General features: G+C 41.9%; 1 long non-coding RNA gene across 1 annotated transcript in view; it reads left to right on the top strand.

Annotated features, from left to right (window-relative positions):
- Window positions 1–17,775, top strand: part of LOC307067067 — a 90,714-nt gene extending 72,939 nt beyond the window's left edge. The window contains exon 2 of the long non-coding RNA XR_013811406.1: window positions 16,815–17,775. This is a non-coding gene — a long non-coding RNA (uncharacterized lncRNA). The remainder of the gene's footprint in view (window positions 1–16,814) is intronic.
- Window positions 17,776–18,581: the final 806 nt, after the last annotated feature.

Raw genomic sequence — 18,581 nt, forward strand, 5'->3', positions numbered from 1 at the left:
AGTTGCTTCCAGTTTTTGGCAATTACGATGAAAGTTGCTATAAATATTTGTGTAGGTTTTGAGTATACATAAGTTTTCCACCCAGTTGGGTAGGATCCTAGAAGCATGATTGCAGTACGTATGGAAAGACTCTGTCTAGCTTCATAAGAAACTGCCAAGCTGTCTTTCCACATGGCTGCACCATTTTGCTTTCCCACCAGAAATGAAAAAATCGTCCCTGTTGCCATCATGTTCTTAACACCATTTGGTGTTGTCGGGGTTTTTTTGGTTTGTTTTTAATTTAATTAATTAATTAATTAATTTTTGGCCGTGTTGGGTCTTCATTGCTGTGTGCAGGCTTCCTCTAGTTGTGGTGAGTGGGGGCTACTCTTCGCTGCGGTGCACAGCCTTCTTACTGCTGTGGCTCCTCCTGCTGTGGAGCACAGGCTCCAGGCACACAGGATTCAGTAGTTGTGGCTCCTGGACTCTAGAATGCAGGCTCAGTAGTTGTGGTGCATGGGTTTAGTTGTTCCACGGCATGTGGGATCTTCCCGGACCAGGGCTTAAACCTGTGTCCTCTACCTTGGCAGGCGGATTCTTAACCACTGTGCCACCACGAAAGTCCTGTGTTGTCAGTTTTTTGATAGCCATTCTGATAGGTAGTATCTCATTTTAATTTGCAATTCCCTGATGACATGATGTAGAACGTATATTTATATGCTTACTTTCCATCTGTATATCTTCTTTGGTGAGATGTCTATTGAGATCCTTTGTCCATTTTTAAGTTGGTTTGTTCTTGTTGACTTTTAAGAGTTCTTTGTATATTTTGGACACATCCTTTATTAGATACGTTTTGTATGAATTTTCTTAGTCTGTGGTCTGTCTTTTTTTCAATAGTGTCTTATGCAGAATGTAAGTGTTTAATTTTATAGAGGTCTAACATTAATTTTTTCTTCATGGACATATGGTAAGTGCTCTATCTCTCTACAACTTATCGCCAACCCCAAGGTCATCTAGATTTTCTCTTATGTTATCTTCTAGAAGTCTTACAGTTTTGCATTTTACGTTGAAGTTTGTGATCTGTGAAGTATGTAAAGCCTGTCTCTAGATTGTTTTTTTAATTTGTTTTTGCATGTGGATGTCCAGTTCCGTGTCACTTGTTGAAAAGACTCTTTGCTCCTTTGTCAAAGATCAGTTGATTCGTATTTGTGTGGGGGGGTCTATTTCTGGGCTCTCTATTCTGTTCCACTGATCTACTTGTATATTCTTTTGCCAGTACCACACCATCTTGATTACACCTTTATAGTAAGTCTATACCTTTATATACAGTCAGGTCTTTTGACCTTCTTTTGTTGGCTATTCTGGATCTTTTGCCTCTTCATATACAATTTAGAATCCATTTGTCAATATTAACAAAATAACATGCTGGGATTTTGGCTGGGACTGCATTAAGTCTATAGATCAAATTAGGAGAACTGACATCTTGACAGTATTGAGTCTTCCTGTCCATGAACATGGAATATCTCTCCATTTATTTAGATATTTCTCTCATCAAGGTTTTAGTTTCCCTCATATGGATCATGTGCATATTTTGTTAGATTTGTACCTAAATATTGCTCATTTTTGGAGCTAATGTCAATGGTATTTTGTTTTTTATTCAAATTCCAGTTGTTCACTGCTGGTATATAGGGAAGCAGTTGAATTTTGTATATTGTATTCTATACCTAGCTATAATCACTTTGACTTGCAGGAGTTATTATTTTCTCGTCAATGCTTTGGGATTTTCTACAGACTATTACATCATCTGTGAACAAAGTTCCATTTCTTTCTTCCCAAGCTTCCCTTATTTTATTACATTAGCTAGGACTTCCAGTACAATGTTGACTAGGAATGGTGTAAGTGAACATTTTTGCCTTGTCTTTGATCTTTGGGTAAAAGCATCCAGTTTCCCACCATTAAGTATTATGTTGCTGCAGGGTTTTTGGTAGATGTTCTTTATCAAGTTTGGCAAGTTCTATTCCTAGTTTACTGAGTTTTTGTTGCAAATGTGAGTTAGGTTTTGTCAAATGCTTTTTCTGCATCTATTGATATCACATGATTTTTCTTAATTAGCCTATTGGTGTGATGGATTACTTTAATGTTCAAATAGTAAACCAGGCTTGTATACCTGAAATAAATCCCACTTGATTGTGGTATAAGTTCTTTTCATACATTGTTGGATTTGATTTGCTAATATTTTGTTGAGGATTTTTACACCTTTGTCCATGAGAGATATTTGTCTGTAGTTTTCTTGCTTCTAATATCTTTATCTGGTTTTGATATTAGGGTAATACTGGCCTCATAGAATATTCCCTCTGCTTCTATTTTCTGGAAGAAATAATACCAATTTTCTATAATTTCTTCCTTAAACATTTGGGAATTTCACCAATGAAACTCTCTGGGCCTGGTGCATTCTTTTTTGTAATTACTCACTGGTTCAATTTCTTTAATAGATATAGGCCTATTCAGATTATCTATTTTTTTCTTGATTGTGTCTTTCAAAGAATAGCTCCATTTCATCTAAGTTATTTTAAAGTTCACTGAAACACTTTTCTCTGTCATTTTCACTTTTGTTACAGTGATCTAATAAATTTGTTAACTTAGGATATTTTTTAGTTCTAGAATTTTTTTAAACCTATTTATTTTTGGCTGCATTGGGTCTTCATTGCTGCGCATGGGGTTACTCTTTGCGGTGAATGGGCTTCTCATTGGGTGGCTTCTCTTGTTGTGGAGCACAGGCTCCAGGCGTGTCAGTTTCAGTAGTTGTGGCACACGGACTCAGTAGTTGTGGCTCACAGGCTTAGTTGCTCTGCAGCTTGTGGGATCTTCCCAGACCAGGGCTCGAACCTGTGACCCTGCACTGGCAGGTGGATTCTTAACCACTGCACCACCAGGGAAGCCCCTAGAATTTTTATTTGTTTGTTTGTTTGCCGTATATGGGCCTCTCACCATTGTGGCCTCTCCCGTTGTGGAGCACAGGCTCCAGACGCACAGGTTCAGTGGCCATGGCTCACTGGCCAGCTGCTCTGTGGCACGTGGGATCCTCCCAGACCAGGGCATGAACCCGTGTCCCCTGCATCGGCAGGCGGTCTCTCAACCACTGCGCCGCCAGGGAAGCCCTATTTTGTTCTGTGAGTTCCAATTTCTCAGCAGAGAATTGTTATCTTTTCCTTCACAGTGAGTATACATTCCTTTACATTTAAGCATAGTTATAGTAGCTTTTTTTTAATAGAGTGGGTTTTTTTAAATTTTATTTATTTTTTGGCTGTGTTGGGTCTTTGTTGTTGCGTGTGGGCTTTCTCTAGTTGCAGCAAGTGGGGGCTACTCTTTGTTGTGGTGTGAGGGCTTCTCATTGTGGTGGCTTCTCTTGTGGAGCACAGGCTCTAGGCATGTAGGCTCAGTAGTTGTGGCACATAGGCTTAGTTGCTCCATGGCATGTGGGATCTTCCCAGACCAGGGATCGAACCTGTGTCCCTTGCATTGGCAGGAGGATTCTTAAACACTGTACCGCCAGATAAGTCCTTATAATAGCTTTCAAAAACCATTATCGGGCTTCCCTGGTGGCGCAGTGGTTAAGCATCTGCCTGCCAATGCAGGGGACATGGGTTCAAGCCCTGGCCCAGGAAGATCCAACATGCCACAGAGCAACTAAGCCTGTGTGCCACAACTACTGAGCCTGTGTTCTAGAGTCTGCACACCACAACTACTGAAGCCCGTGTGCCTAGAGCCCGTGCTCCGCAACAAGAGAAGCCACTGCAATGAGAAGCCTGTGCACCACAATGAAGAGTAGCCCCCACTTGCCGTAACCAGAGAAAGCCTGCGCACAGCAATGAAGACCCAACACAGCCAAAAATTAAAAAAAAAAAAAATCATTATCCAGTTGCAACATCTGAATCATTTCAAGGCTGATTTCCATTGATCTCTTGTCTCTTGAGAATGGGTCATATTTTCCTGTTTCTTTCATCTGTCTAGTAACTTTGAATTATATCCTGGATATTGTCATTAATATACTGAGGAACCTGGATTCCATTATGTTCCTCCAAAGGGTACTGATTTTCTTTTTTTAAGAAGTATTTTTATTAGTCACTTAATTTAGCTGGATTCAGACTGAAAATTGTTTCTTTCCTGTGGGTGACAGCTCAAATTTCAATTCAGTTCTATTGGCTTGGTAGCTTTAAGTCCCCTTTGCCTTATATAGTTAAAGAATCAGCCAGACTTTTGGGAAATGCTTATACACAGAATTTGGGGCTTTCCCTCTCTGGCTTGCTTCTTTCCAAGGCTATCCTACACACCTCATCTTCCAGCAGCAGTTGTATCGGCCTTGAACTCTTTTGTGGTTTTCCAGATGGTACTGCCCAAGATACAATCCAAAATTTTAGCTGCCCTAAACAGAGTTGACTGGGACTTGCTCTCAGGATAAAAGCCATAAAAAGCAGAAAACCGACCCTGTCGTTTCCTTCTTCTAAGCGTTGACCTATCTCCAGGATCTGCCCACTTTTGTTCACTCACCAGTACTTTTGGATAGTGTGTTTTTATTTTTATTTTTTAAAATTTATTTATTTGGCTGCACTGGGTCTTTAGTTGTGGCTCGCAGGATCTTTGTTGCGGTATATGGGATCTTCTTAGTTGTGGCATGCAGGATCTTTTTAGGTGCTGCATGCGGGATCTTTACTTGTGGTATGCAGGCTCTTAGTTGCGGCATGTGGGATCTAGTTCCCTGACCAGGGATCAAACCCGGGCCCCCTGCATTGGGAGTGTGGAGTCTTAACTGCTAGATCACCAGGGAAGTCGCCAGTTTTGGATGGTTTTTAAATTAAATTTTTAAATATTTGGTGTAGAATTAATACTTTCTATGTGTTGGAGTTCTGGTACAGTAGGAACTTACTTGGTCAACACATTTAAAATACAGAAATGAACAGACTGGTAGGTGACTGTATGGAGAAGGAACAGTGGGTAGTTTGATGACATGAAAATTAATGCTGGGGGGGGTGGGGGCTGGAATTTAGGGAGAAGAGGGAGATAATAGTTTGGAAGGGGAATTAACAAGACACCCACCCCATGTCCAAGCCTAGTGGTACAAGGAGTGTGAGAGAGAACACAGGAGACCATTTGAAAGACAGTCCTTGAGGGGGGAAGCAACTTTCTTCATTGAAATTTCAGAGTATTTATTAAGAATGCCTCACAGGCAGGAATATATAATATATAGTATGAATAACATATAAGTACATACTGTTAATATATACTAACATAAGTAAATATTTATAAATATGTATATTAGTAAATTGTCGAAGTCTCAAAGCAAGCACATCAACTACAGAGCTCTGCTGTAAATTTTCTGACCCTAAATGTCTACACTCACTAGATCTTTCTCTTTATTTTATATATTTAAAATTCCTGGCGTATTTCAAATATAAAGAAATATATAAGAATAAAACAAATATCCTTTTATAAGCCACCCAGCTTTTGTAAATCCACCCAGTTTCCACCATGCTTTACAATCTCTCCATTCCTGTGGTGTATCTACTCAAAGGAACACAATGCAGTCATTAAAGATTAATTTCATGAAGGATGTGGAACAGTGAAAAGCACTTACTGTGTATTTCCAAGGAGGTAAATAGAATATTTTAAATATCTAAGGAATCAATGCAAATGAAATATATTAGGGAATTCTAGTTTCACCTTAATTTAATCCACTTCCCAATTTTTGTAAATCAAAAGATGGGAGGGATGGGAACCTGAAAGAGACTATAAACATAAAAAAGAATCTAACTTTATTTCAAATGAATCATATAATTGGGTTGAATGGGGATAAAAAGAACTAGGTGATGTAACTTTTAAACAGAGTACTTCATCTCTACATATGATCTAAAAAGACCTGTAAAAAAAAAAAAATCCTGAACACAACCAGGTGTGTGTTTTGCAGTGACATTATTTAGCAACTCTAAAGCTACTTGCTGCGTATTGGAGGACTGAACAAATGAGTAAGCAGATTGATGACTGGGAGCCTACTTCCAACTACTGAAGACCTAAATATGGAATAGGGAAAGACCAGAATGCAATAGTTACTTGAAATGGAAGGTACCAGTATTTTACACACACACATATACAGGAAGGATTGCTATCCCAGTAACAAGGAGAACATACAGCCCCTAGATCTTGGTTTCCCCAAAGGATTCAGGGCTCTATAGAATCTGTGGTTGCAGCAGACAATATACAAGATAAACCCAATATCTTATTGTATCAGAAAACAAGAGTTCATACTGATGACAGAGAAAGAGACGTGGGGGAGAAGGCAAAGCTCTTCTAACAGTAGAAAGCCAATTGCTAAATATAGAAGGGATGATGGAGCAAGAAAGTCATCCTTTTGCAATCATGACAGTAATAATTGTTTCACAGAATATCCACGAATGCTAAGACTAGTAGGTGAAGGTTATAATGAAGCAGTTATTACACAGTCTCCAAGATTTCCCCACAAATTAGTTATTAATTTCAAAGGCAAACAGCAATTTTACTGTGGAGAAATCTAGTAACTCTCAGTGTATCCAAGTGATCAAAGCCACCATCACCAATGAAACAAATACATCTTTCCTGTTCTAATGCACTGAGAAGCATGCATCATTCATGGAACACTCATGCCACAGTTAACTTGAATCTAATCATGATGAGTCAAACCCCCCATTTAGGGACACCCTACACAATAATTAGCTTGTGTTCCTCAAAATTACCAGTTTCATGGAAGACAAAGAAAGGCTGTGGAACTGATCCAGAATTAAAGACTAAAGAAACATGACAATCAAATGCAGGTTATGACACACCTTAAGAGTAGATCCTGATATAGGGAAAAAAATGCTACAAATATATATATTGGGATAACTGTGGAATTTGAATAAACTGTAGATTAGAAAATATCATAGCAATGTATGACGGTCTTAAAATATGTTTGCAAATTCTTTGACACTCCTCTCATGAAGTAGGGTCCACGTCCCCTCCCCTTGCTCCTGGATAGGCTTTTGTGACTGTCTCAATAGACTGAATGGCAGATTGACTGTTACTTCCAAGGTTAGATTAGCAAAGGCCACGGTACTTTCGCTGGTATTTCTTGGCAGACTTTTGAGACATCATGTAGTGTCCAGTTAGTATGAAGTTATCATGCTGGAGGCCACACAGGTTTGTAAAGACAGGCCAAAGCCGTCTGGGTTCTCAGTTCAGGTACTGGATAAACAGGTCTGCTTGTAATCACATTAGATACCCAAAGGATATAAAGGAATTCTATTATTCTTACATCTTTTCTGAGTGTTTAGAATGAACTAAAACACTCTAATAAAAGCATTTCAAAAAATTAAAAATTTACTGTAATGGGGAATTCCCTGGTGGTCCAGTGGTTAGGACTCCACACTTTTACTGCCAGTGGCCCAGGTTCCATCCCTGGTCAGGGAACTAAGATGCAAGCCACGAGGTGCAGCCAAAAAAAAAATTACTATAATGCCCTTAGGTATCTGATACACACACACACACACACACATACATAATGACATACATGTATGATATCGTATGTATGGCTATGATCTGGTTAAAGGGAGGGCATCACAGTAAATTTAGATATCATTTCATAAAAAATTCTATGTCTCTGACCACTTTCCTCAGCATATTCTGGATATCTACTAATGTCGGTAACTATGAACTTACCTTTTCTCATTTGATTCTGCATAGTATTCCACTGAATGGCTAAGCCACAAATTATTTTTGTCAGATCCAGCTGATGAATGCAAAGTGTGCTATTACCAATAATGCAATGGTGAACATGCTTTATGTACATCCGTAACACAAGTTTACAGGCCATGAGATAAAGCAGTTAAGATTTAGCTGTAAGGGATTTTCATTAATTTTATTATCCCAGTTTTACTGCTTTGGTAAAACGGATAATGGCCACTGTAAATAATTTTTCAAAAAGGTAAAGAAAAGTCATCCGAACCCTCTCTGCCAGAGTAAACCAGGTAGCATATTAATATATTTCCACCTGGGACTTCCCTCCTGGCACAGTGATTGAGAATCTGCCTGCCAATGCACGGGACATGGGTTTGACTCCTGGTCCGGGAAGATCCCACATGCCGCAGAGCAACTAAGCCTGTGTGCCACAGCTACTGAGCCTGTGCTCTAGAGGCTGAGAGCCACAACTACTGAGCCTGCATGCCTAGAGCCCATGCTCCGCAACAACAAAAGCCACCACGATGAGAAGCCCATGCACCGCAATGAAGAGTAGCCCCTGCTCACCACAACTAGAGAAAGCCCACACACAGCAACGAAGACCCAACGCAGATAAAAAAATAAAATATATCTTTCCACCTATTAGTGCTATGCACATAATCACATCTTCAGGTACACATCCCCTTATTACTTGAATTATACCGGGAAGTCTCTAACCTAGTTTTCTTGTGGATGACAAAGTTTTTCCTGTCATTATACATCTGTATCATATTTTTTCATGGCTATATATTAGAATACATTTATGTAAATATTTTGCTGATAATTATTTTCTTTTTTAAAAATTCAGTATAAACATCTTTGTGTATAATCTTCCTTACTGTTGCTATAATCTCCTAAGCAAAACCTCTAATGCTAGGATTTGCCAGGGCAGACTATTTTGATACATATTGACCAGCAAATGTTCACTCCTACTAATAGGTGTTGAACACAGAATGCTGTGTATATGACAGTCTAAACTGATAACTTTAATGAAATCTCAATCAAAATCCAACAGGTTTTTTGTCTATCCCACTGCATTTTTAGAGGGGGAACAATGGGGGTGGAATGTGACAAAATTAATATCCTTGGTTTCTCCCAAAGCTCCTGCTTAAAGAGGTCTGGATGAAGGACCATGCATAGAAAAGGCAATGTGACCTGAGCCTGAATGGAAATAATGCAAGGAAACCGATTATTAACAATTCAAGTTTACTAAGAAACTTTTTGTTACTAGTAACTACTTGTAACACTTTCAGAGTTACAGTAAAACCCTAAGGAATTAAGGAATTAATTAGTGTTCAAAATTTCCAATCATATAAGTTGCAGTATGTTATTAGATTAATAAAAAAGTCTTTCAGTCTATAAAATACAAACTAATGATGCTAAATATTACACTGCACACAATGGGTGATTCTGTACATATAACTGAAGCTGGATGGAGGGTGGCAGCCATTCATAAGCCTTGTCCAAATCTGTACTATTGTGGATGGCTATTACATGATTCTGATTTTAGGAAATATTAATTGAAGTACAATCTTATTAAGGCGATTTGCAGGATTCCTCTTGAGTATGTTATGAATTTAGGATAGGAAGCCAACCAGAATTTTCAAATATTTGTCCTAATTAGAGGGATTTTCCTCCCCTTGGTTCAGTAATTGCCAGGCACCTATTAGGAGCCAAGCACAGTTCTACACGGTAGAGATAGAATGGTAAAAAACAGCCCTCCCTACGTGGAGGGTACACTGCAGTTGACACCAATTGTTTGTCCATCATTATACTTTTGTTCAAGTCCTGCCCATAACCTTCATGTATAAGCCTTCTCTCCTGGGTAGATGCCAATGATTCTTCTCTTGTGTCACATCTTGAGAATCGGGGCATTCAGAGCTCTGGTATAACCACTGACCATATTTATAGAATATGTTTTCTCTGCTCTGTGAAACCGGATGTTAGTATAAAGAGTTCACCTCCCAACTGGATCTTTAAAAACACAGCATTTTATAGAATTTCTTTCCCATGAAGATTCCTTGATGTTTCCAAGTTCTGCAGGAACTTCCCACAACTACCAGCACAGACTTTCCAATAGAGATGAAGATGTGGATTATCTGGAGGCCATTCCTCACCTTCCAATTCTACAGGTTCCCTCCAGTGTGGACCCTCTGATGGTAAACAAGATGTGACCTCTGGCTGAAGCCCTTGCAACATATATCACATATGTAAGGCCTCTCTCCAGTGTGGACCCTCTGATGGGTGTGGAAATGTGAGGCCTGGCTGAAGCCCTTACCACACTGCTGACATGTATAGGGTTTCTCTCCTGTATGGACCCTCTGATGAGCACTGAGCCCGGCACTCCAGCTGAATTCTTTCCCACACTCCTCGCATTTGAATGGTTTCTCTCCAGTGTGAATTATCTGATGGACTTGGAGATTCGACCTCTGGCTGAAGGCCTTACCACACGTATCACATTTATATGGTTTCTCTCCCGTGTGGACTCTCTGATGGGCTTGAAGATGGGAGGCCTGACTGAATCGCTTTTGACACGCATCACATTTGAAGGGCTTTTCCCCCGTGTGGACACTCTGATGAGCTTGAAGATTCGAGGCCTGACTGAAGCCCTTCCCGCACTCCTCGCATTTATAGGGTTTCTCTCCTGTGTGGACCCTCTGATGGTTATGAAGATTCAGGCTCCAATTGAAGCGCTTCCCACACACCTCACACTTGTAGGGTTTTTCTCCAGTGTGGACTCTCTGATGGGCTTGGAAATAGGAACTCTGGCTGAAGCCCTTCCCACACACACTGCATCGAAATGGCTTCTCTCCTGTGTGAACCCTCTGGTGGCTCTGGAAGCTTGAGGCCGAACTAAAACCCTTCCCACACTCCTCACACTTGTAGGGTTTCTCTCCTGTGTGGACGCGCTGGTGACTGTGAAGGTTGAAGCTCAGGCTGAAGCACTTGCCACACTCCTCACATCTGTAGGGTTTCTCCTCAGTGTGGACGCGCTGGTGCGTATGAAGATTTGAGCTACAGCTGAAGCGTTTCCCACAATCTGCACACTTGTATGGTTTCTCTCCAGTGTGGATTCTTTCGTGGGCCTGAAGGTGGGACCTCTGAGTGAAGCCCTTCCCGCACACCTCACACTTATACGGTTTCTCTCCCGTGTGGACTCTGCAGTGGATGTTGAGGTCTGTGCTACGACTGAAGCCCTTCCCACAGCTCTCGCATCTGTACGGCTTCTCTCCAGTGTGAATGGGCAGGTGGGCGTACAGGTGTGAGGTCTGATTAAAGCTCTTCCCGCACTCGTGGCATGAATAGGGCTTCTCCCCTGTGTGGACTCTCTGATGAGTTTGCAGGTTTGAGCTCTGACTGAAGCCCTTCCCGCACTCGTGACACCAATAGCGTTTCTTCCCAGGGAGGACACCCTGTTGAATGGGACTAGCTGAGCTATAACCACTGTCCTTCTCAGGTGTCCTGTATGTAGGGGACTTCCTGCCCACGTGTACCTGCTGATGAAGTTCAAGGCTGGTGTGGTCACTGAATCTTTTCTCACGTTCGTTACACTGGTAGGTTTTTGGTCCAGTTTGAATGATACTGTACGGGGCCAGAGGTGATGCCTTTAAGAGATCTTTACCACACTCTCTGTTGCCTTGAGCTTTCTCTCTTTTGTGCACCATGTCATCATCGAGGTGGGGGGAGATACAACTGAAAATATCAGCACATGGAACGAACATACAGAACTTGGTTTTCACTGGAGTCAGCTTACAACTTCTCTGATAATTCTGAGTCCCATTCAGATACAGTGTCTTCCAGGAATTCTGAGCTCTCCCAGTTGGAAATTCTTGATTTTCAATAACATTAGAATGATCCTCTAGAAGAGTCATTAAACAGGTGTCTTCCACAGAAGCCTGAATGGACACTCCTGCAGGGGAATTATGTTGTTTGGGGGACTGAGTATTCTTTCTGTGAATACTTATCACGGAGTCCTGACTTTTGGTTAATTTGCTCACAACGTGTCTCTTGATGTGCCAGCATGAAAGCTCTCCCAATGAAAGGAATCTTACTCCTGTTTCATGAAGAGTCTCCATCTCATTGTGATTCCTGGCTCCTGAAAGGAAAACAGTAAGGAATTAAGGACGGAGAGTGAGGGCAGCAACATGGTGGACGAGGAAGCTCCAAGCCTTTGCTCCTGCCCCGAAAACATTACATAAACAACTAGAGAGCAGTGAAAATGACTTCATAGGAACTCTGAAAAACAAAGGTCTACAGCAACCAAGAGAACGTCCAATCAAGAAAAAAGCCAAATTTGAAAAGGTAGGATATTCGGGATCAGTCCAGAGTGAGGTTGCCCATATCCCTGGCAGATCTCTTAAGGATACAGACACGGGAAAGACCAAGGGCCTGGACGGAAAAGCAGCAGCTAAAAGCCAGCAGAGGCATGGAAGTGTAATACCAAAACATATTTGATCTACCCAAAAGAACGCAGAAAAGGACAAAGAGATGAACAAAATAGATGAGACCTCCCCCAACAAAAGCAATTGCAAATATATCCGGTTTCAGTAAGTATATTATGTGGAAGTGGACTCCCCTAAAATCAAAAGGCAGAGATTGGCAGAGAATATAAAAAGCAAGGTTCAACCACATGCTGTCAACAAGGGATATATTTTAAATACAAGTAAGCAAAAGAAAAAGGGTAGGAAAAGATGTATCATACAAATATCATGCAAAGCCTAAGAAACTGGAATGGCTAAACAAATATCAGACAGAAAGACTTTACAAAATAGAGCACTATTAGATACAAAGACATTTTATGACAAAAGGATTAGCAGATGTAACAATTACAAATGTGTATGTATCTAATAAAGGCTCCAAAATACATGAAACAACAGGGAACTAAAATGAGAAATGGACAAATCTACAGACGTGAAGATTTTTTTTTTTTTTTTTTTTTTTTTTTTTTTTTTTTTTTTTTTTGCGGTACATGGGCCTCTCACTGTTGTGGCCTCTCCCATTGCGGAGCACAGGCTCCGGACGCGCAGGCTCAGCAGCCATGGCCCACGGGCCCAGCCGCTCCGCGGCATGTGGGATCTTCCCAGACCGGGGCACGAACCCGTGTCCCCTGCATCGGCAGGCGGACTCTTAACCACTGCGCCACCAGGGAAGCCCCAGACGTGAAGATTTTTTACACACTTATTAGACCATTAAAAAAAATCAGCAAAGCCATACAAGATCTGAACCACTATAACCAAAATGAAACTTATAGGTCACTGCACCTAACTGCAGTACATACATTTTTTTCAAGTACATATGCCAACATCCATCAAGATAAACCATACCCAGGGCTATAAAACAAATTTCAAAAGATTGGAAAATTAAAGACCACAGCAGAATTAAATTCAAAACCAACACCCAGAAAACGCCTATAAGAAATCACATGGGAAATTAGAATATATTTTGAAATAATAATGAAAGAAAATACTATCACAATTTCTGGCATGCAGTTAAACAGCACTCAGATTATTTATAGCTTTAAATATTTATATAGAAAGCAAGAAAGGCCTAAAGTCAATAACATAAGGTTCCATTTTAAGAAGCCATAAAAAGAAGAGAAAATTAAGAAGGAAGGAAATAGTGAAAAGCAATTAAACAAACAAGGGGGGAAAGTCAAGGAAAACAAAAACTGAATCAAGGGAAAAAAAATAGAAAAGACAAAACACCATTGTAAAGCAATTATACTCCAATAAAGATGTTAAAAAAAAAGACAAAAACTACCAACATCAGGCATAAAAGATGGGATATTACTAAAGATCATAAAAGGCATTAGAATAAGGGGGTATGTTCAACAACTTAGATAAAATATACCAATTCCCTGAAACATACAAATCTGTTACAAGAAAAGCAAAATATATAAGTAGTTCATGAACTGAAATCATAAATAAAAACATTCTCACAAAAGGACCAGACAACTTCACTGGTGAATTCCATTTAGCACATAGGAAAGGAATAATACCAGTCCTACACTGAGGTATTGTGTATAATAAGGCCTGTATTACCTTGGTATCAAAATAGACAAAGACATTAAGTACAAAGAAAATTACAGATCAAAATCCCTACTTAATGTAGGTGCAAAAATCCTAAACAAAGAGAAAATCTTGTTTTTTATAGTACACAATAAAAGGGTACTACGTAATAGATAAGTGGGGTTAATCCCAGGAATGTGAGGTGGTTTTAACATGTGAAATCATCAGTGCTTCACGCTCCTTTAACAGCATAAAGCAGAAGGAGGACAAGATGGTAGAGTAGGAGGACTTGAGCTCACCTCCTCTCATGAAAACACCAAAAATCAATTACTTCTCAACAACCATTAACAAAAAAGACTGAGACCTATGAAAAAAGATATTCTACATCCAGAGACAAAGAAGAAGCCATAACAAGATGGTAGGAGGGGCGTTTTTGTGATATAACCAAATCCATACCTGACGATTGGGTGACCCACAAACTGGAAACTAGTTATATCACAGAGGTTCTCCCACAGGAGTGAGAGTTCTGATCCCCATGGCAGGCTCCTCAGCCTGGGGGTCTGGCATCAAGAGGAAGAGCCCCCAGAGCATTGGGCTTTGAAGGCCAGTGGGGCTTGATTTCAGGAGCTCCACAGGACTGGGGGAAACAGAGACTCCACCCTTGGAGTACGCACACAAGGTCGCATGTGCACTGGGACCCAGGGCAAAGCAGTGACTCCATAGGAGCCTGGGCAAGACCTACCTGTGGGTCTTGGAGGGTCTCCTGAGTAGGCAGGGGTCAGCTGTGATTCACTGCAGGGGCAAGGACACAGGCTTGTGTCCTGGGGGGGGAAACCCCCAGGGAATATTCCTCAGTGTGAGCTCTCCTGGAGGTCACCATTTTGGCACCAAGACCTGCCCCCACCCAACAGCCTTCAGGCTCCAGTGCTGGGATGCCTCAGGCTAAACAACCAACAGGGTGGGAACACAGCCCCACCCATCAACAGACAGGCTTCCTAAAGTCATCCTGAGCCCACAGTCACCTTTTGACATGTCCCTGCCCACCAGAAAGGCCTGCACAAGCCCCTGCACCAACCCCACCCACCAGGAGGCAGAAACCAGATGCAAGAAGAACTACAATCTGCAGCCTGTGGAATGGAGACCACAAACACAGAAAGTTAGACAAAATGAGATGGAAGAGAAATACGTAGCAGATGAAGGAAGAAGATAAAACTCCAGAAGAACAACTAAGTGAAGTGGAGATAGGCAATCTGCCTGAAAAAGAATTCAGAATGATAGTAAAGATGATCCAAGATCTTGGAAAAAGAATGGAGGCACAGACCAAGAAGATATAAGTAATTTTAAAGAACAAACAGATGAACAATAACTGAAATGAAAAATATACTATCAGGGATCAACAGCAGAATAATAGAGGCAGAAGAACCAATAAGTGAGCTGGAAGACAGAATGGTGGAAATCACTGCTGCAGAACAGAATAAAGAAAAAAGAATGAGTTAGTGTTGTGTGCCGTGCTTCTGCATGGGGCCGTGGACCTGAGGTGTCGGGCGCAGCTGTATGGCTCTAGGAACTCTGGTCCAAAGGGCTGGGAACAGGGCCTCTGCGTGTGGCAGCCTATGGGCAGGTGAAACTAGAATAAGCACAAAGGAAAAGAAAAAGATACACCAGAAATTCATCTACACATGGAACAACTCCTACAGAACACCTACTGAATGCTGGCAGAAGACCTCAGACCTCCCAAAAGGCAAGAAACTCCCCACGTACCTGGGTAGGGCAAAAGAAAAAAGAATAAACAGAGACAAAAGGATAGGGACGGGACCTGCACCAGTGGGAGGGAGCCGTGAAGGAGGAAAGGTTTCCACACACTAGAAGCCCCTTCGCGGGCGGAGACTGCGGGTGGCGGAGGGGGAAGCTTCGGAGCCGTGGAGGAGAGCACAGCAACAGGGGTGCGGAGGGCAAAGCGGAGAGATTCCCACACAGCAGATCGGTGCCAACCAGCACTCACCAGCCTGAGAAGCTTGTCTGCTCATCCGCCAGGACAGGCGGGGCTGGGAGCTGAGGCTCGGGCTTCGGATGGAGCGCAGGGAGAGGACTGGGGCTGGCGGCGCCTGCAGGGGGTTACTGCACCATGGCTAGCCGGGAGGGAGTACGGGAAAAAGTCTGGACCTGCCGAAGAGGCAAGAGACTTTTTCTTCCCTCTTTGTTTCCTGGTGCGCGAGGAGAGGGGATTAAGAGCGCTGCTTAAGGGAGCTCCAGAGACGGGCGCGAGCCGCGGCTAAAAGCGCGGACCCCAGAGACAGGCATGAGACGCTAAGGCTGCTGCTGCCGCCACCAAGAAGCCTGGTTGCGAGCACAGGTCACTATCCACAGCCTCCTTCCAGGGAGCCTGTGCAGCCCGCCACTGCCAGGGTCCCGGGATCCAGGAACAACTTCCCTGGGAGTACGCACAGTGTGCCGCAGGCTGGTGCAACGTCACACTGGCCTCTGCTGCCGCAGGCTCGCCCCACACTCCGTACCCCTCCCTCCCCCCGGCCTGAGTGAGCCAGAGTCCCCAAAGCAGCGGCTCCTTTAACCCTGTCCGGTCTGAGCGAACAGACGCCCTCTGGCGACCTACACGCAGAGGCGGGGCCAAATCCAAAGCTGAGCCCCAGGAGCTGTGAGAACAAAGAAGAGAAAGGGAAATCTCTCCCAGCAGCCTCAGAAGCAGCAGATTAAAGCTCCACAATCCACTTGATGTACCCTGCATCTGTGGAATACATGAATAGACAACGAACCATCCCAAATTGAGGAGGTGGACTTTGAGAGCAAGATTTATTATTTTTTCCCCTTTTCCTCTTTTTGTGAGTGTGTATGTGTATGCTTCTGTGTGAGATTTTGTCTGTATAGCTTTGCTTCCACCATTTGTCCTAGGGTTCTATCTTTCAGTTTTTTTGTTTATTCTTAAAAAAATTTTTTTCTTTTTATTAACTTTATCTTCTTTTTCTTTCCCTCCGTCCCTTTCTCTCTCTCTCTCTCTTTCTTTCTACTTTTTCTCCCTTTTATTATGAGGTGTGTGGATGAAAGGCTCTTGATGCTGCAGCCAGGAGTCAGTGCTGTGCCTTTGAGGTGGGAAAGCCAACTTCAGGACACTGATCCACAAGAGACCTCCCAGCTCCACATAATATCAAACGGCAAAAATCTCCCAGAGATCTCCATCTCAACACCAGCACCCAGCTTCACTCAACGACCAGCAAGCTACAGTGCTGGACACGCTATGCCAAACAACTAGCAAGACAGGAACACAACTCCACCTGTTAGCAGAGAGGCTGCCTAAAATCATAAGTCCACAGACACCCCAAAACACACCACCAGATGTGGACCTGCCCACGACAAAGACAACATCCAGCCTCATCCACCAGAACACAGGCACTAGTCCCCTCCACCAGGAAGTTTACACAACCCACTGAACCAACCTTAGCCACTGGGAGCAGACACCAAAAACAACGGGAACTACGAACCTGCAGCCTGCAAAAAGGAGACCCCAAACACAGTAAGATAAGCAAAAAGAGAAGACAGAAAAACACACTGCAGATGAAGGAGCAATATAAAAATCCATCAGACCTAAGAAATGAAGAGGAAATAGACAGTCTACCTGAAAAAGAATTCAGAATGATAGTACAGATGATCCAAAAATCTTGGAAATAGAATTGACAAAATGCAAGAAACATTTAACAAGGACCTAGAAGAACTAAAGATGAAACAAGCAACGATGAACAACACAATAAATGAAATTCAAAATGCTCTAGATGGGATCAATAGCAGAATAACTGAGGCAGAAGAACAGATAAGTGACCTGGAAGATAAAATAGGGGAAATAACTACTGCAGAGCAGAATAAAGAAAAAAGAATGAAAAGAACTAAGGACAGTCTCAGAGACCTCTGGGACAACATTAAACACACCAACATTCAAATTATAGGGGTTCCAGAAGAAGAAGAGAAAAAAAAGGGACTGAGAAAATATTTGAAGAGATTATAGTTGAAAACCTCCCTAATATGGGAAAGGCAATAGTTAATCAAGTCCAGGAGGCACAGAGAGTCCCATACAGAATAAATCCAAGGAGAAATATGCCAAGACACATATTAATCAAACTGTCAAAAATTAAACACAAAAAAAACATACTAAAAGCAGCAAGGGAAAAACAACAAATAATACACAAGGGAATCCCCATAAGGTTAACAGCTGATCTTTCAGCAGAAACTCTACAAGCCAGAAAGGTCTAGCAGAACATTTGAAGTGATGAAGGAGAAAAACCTGCAACCAAGATCACTCTACCCAGCAAGGATCTCATTCACATTTGATGGAGAAATTAAAACCTTTACAGACAAGCAAAGGCTGAGAGAGTTCAGCACCACCCAACCAGCTTTACAACAAATGCTAAAGAAACTTCTCTAGGCAAGAAACACAACAGAAGGAAAATACCTACAAAACAAACCCAAACCAGTTAAGAAAATGGGAATAGGAACATACATATCGATAATTACCTTAAATGTAAATGGACTAAATGCTCCCACCAAAAGACACACATTGGCTTAATGGATACGAAACAAGACCCATATACTGTCTACAAGAGACCCACTTCAGACCAAGAGACACATACAGACTGAAAGTAAGGGGATGGAAAAGATATTCCATGCAAATGGAAGCCAAAAGAAAGCTGGGATAGCAATTTTCATATCAGACAAAATAGACTTTAAAATAAAGACTATTAGAAGAGACAAAGAAGGACACTACATAATGATCAAGGTATCAATACAAGAAGAAGGTATAACAATTGT

This window comes from Hyperoodon ampullatus (assembly GCF_949752795.1).
Source record: "Hyperoodon ampullatus genome assembly, chromosome: 18".
Classification (NCBI taxonomy): domain Eukaryota; kingdom Metazoa; phylum Chordata; class Mammalia; order Artiodactyla; family Ziphiidae; genus Hyperoodon; species Hyperoodon ampullatus.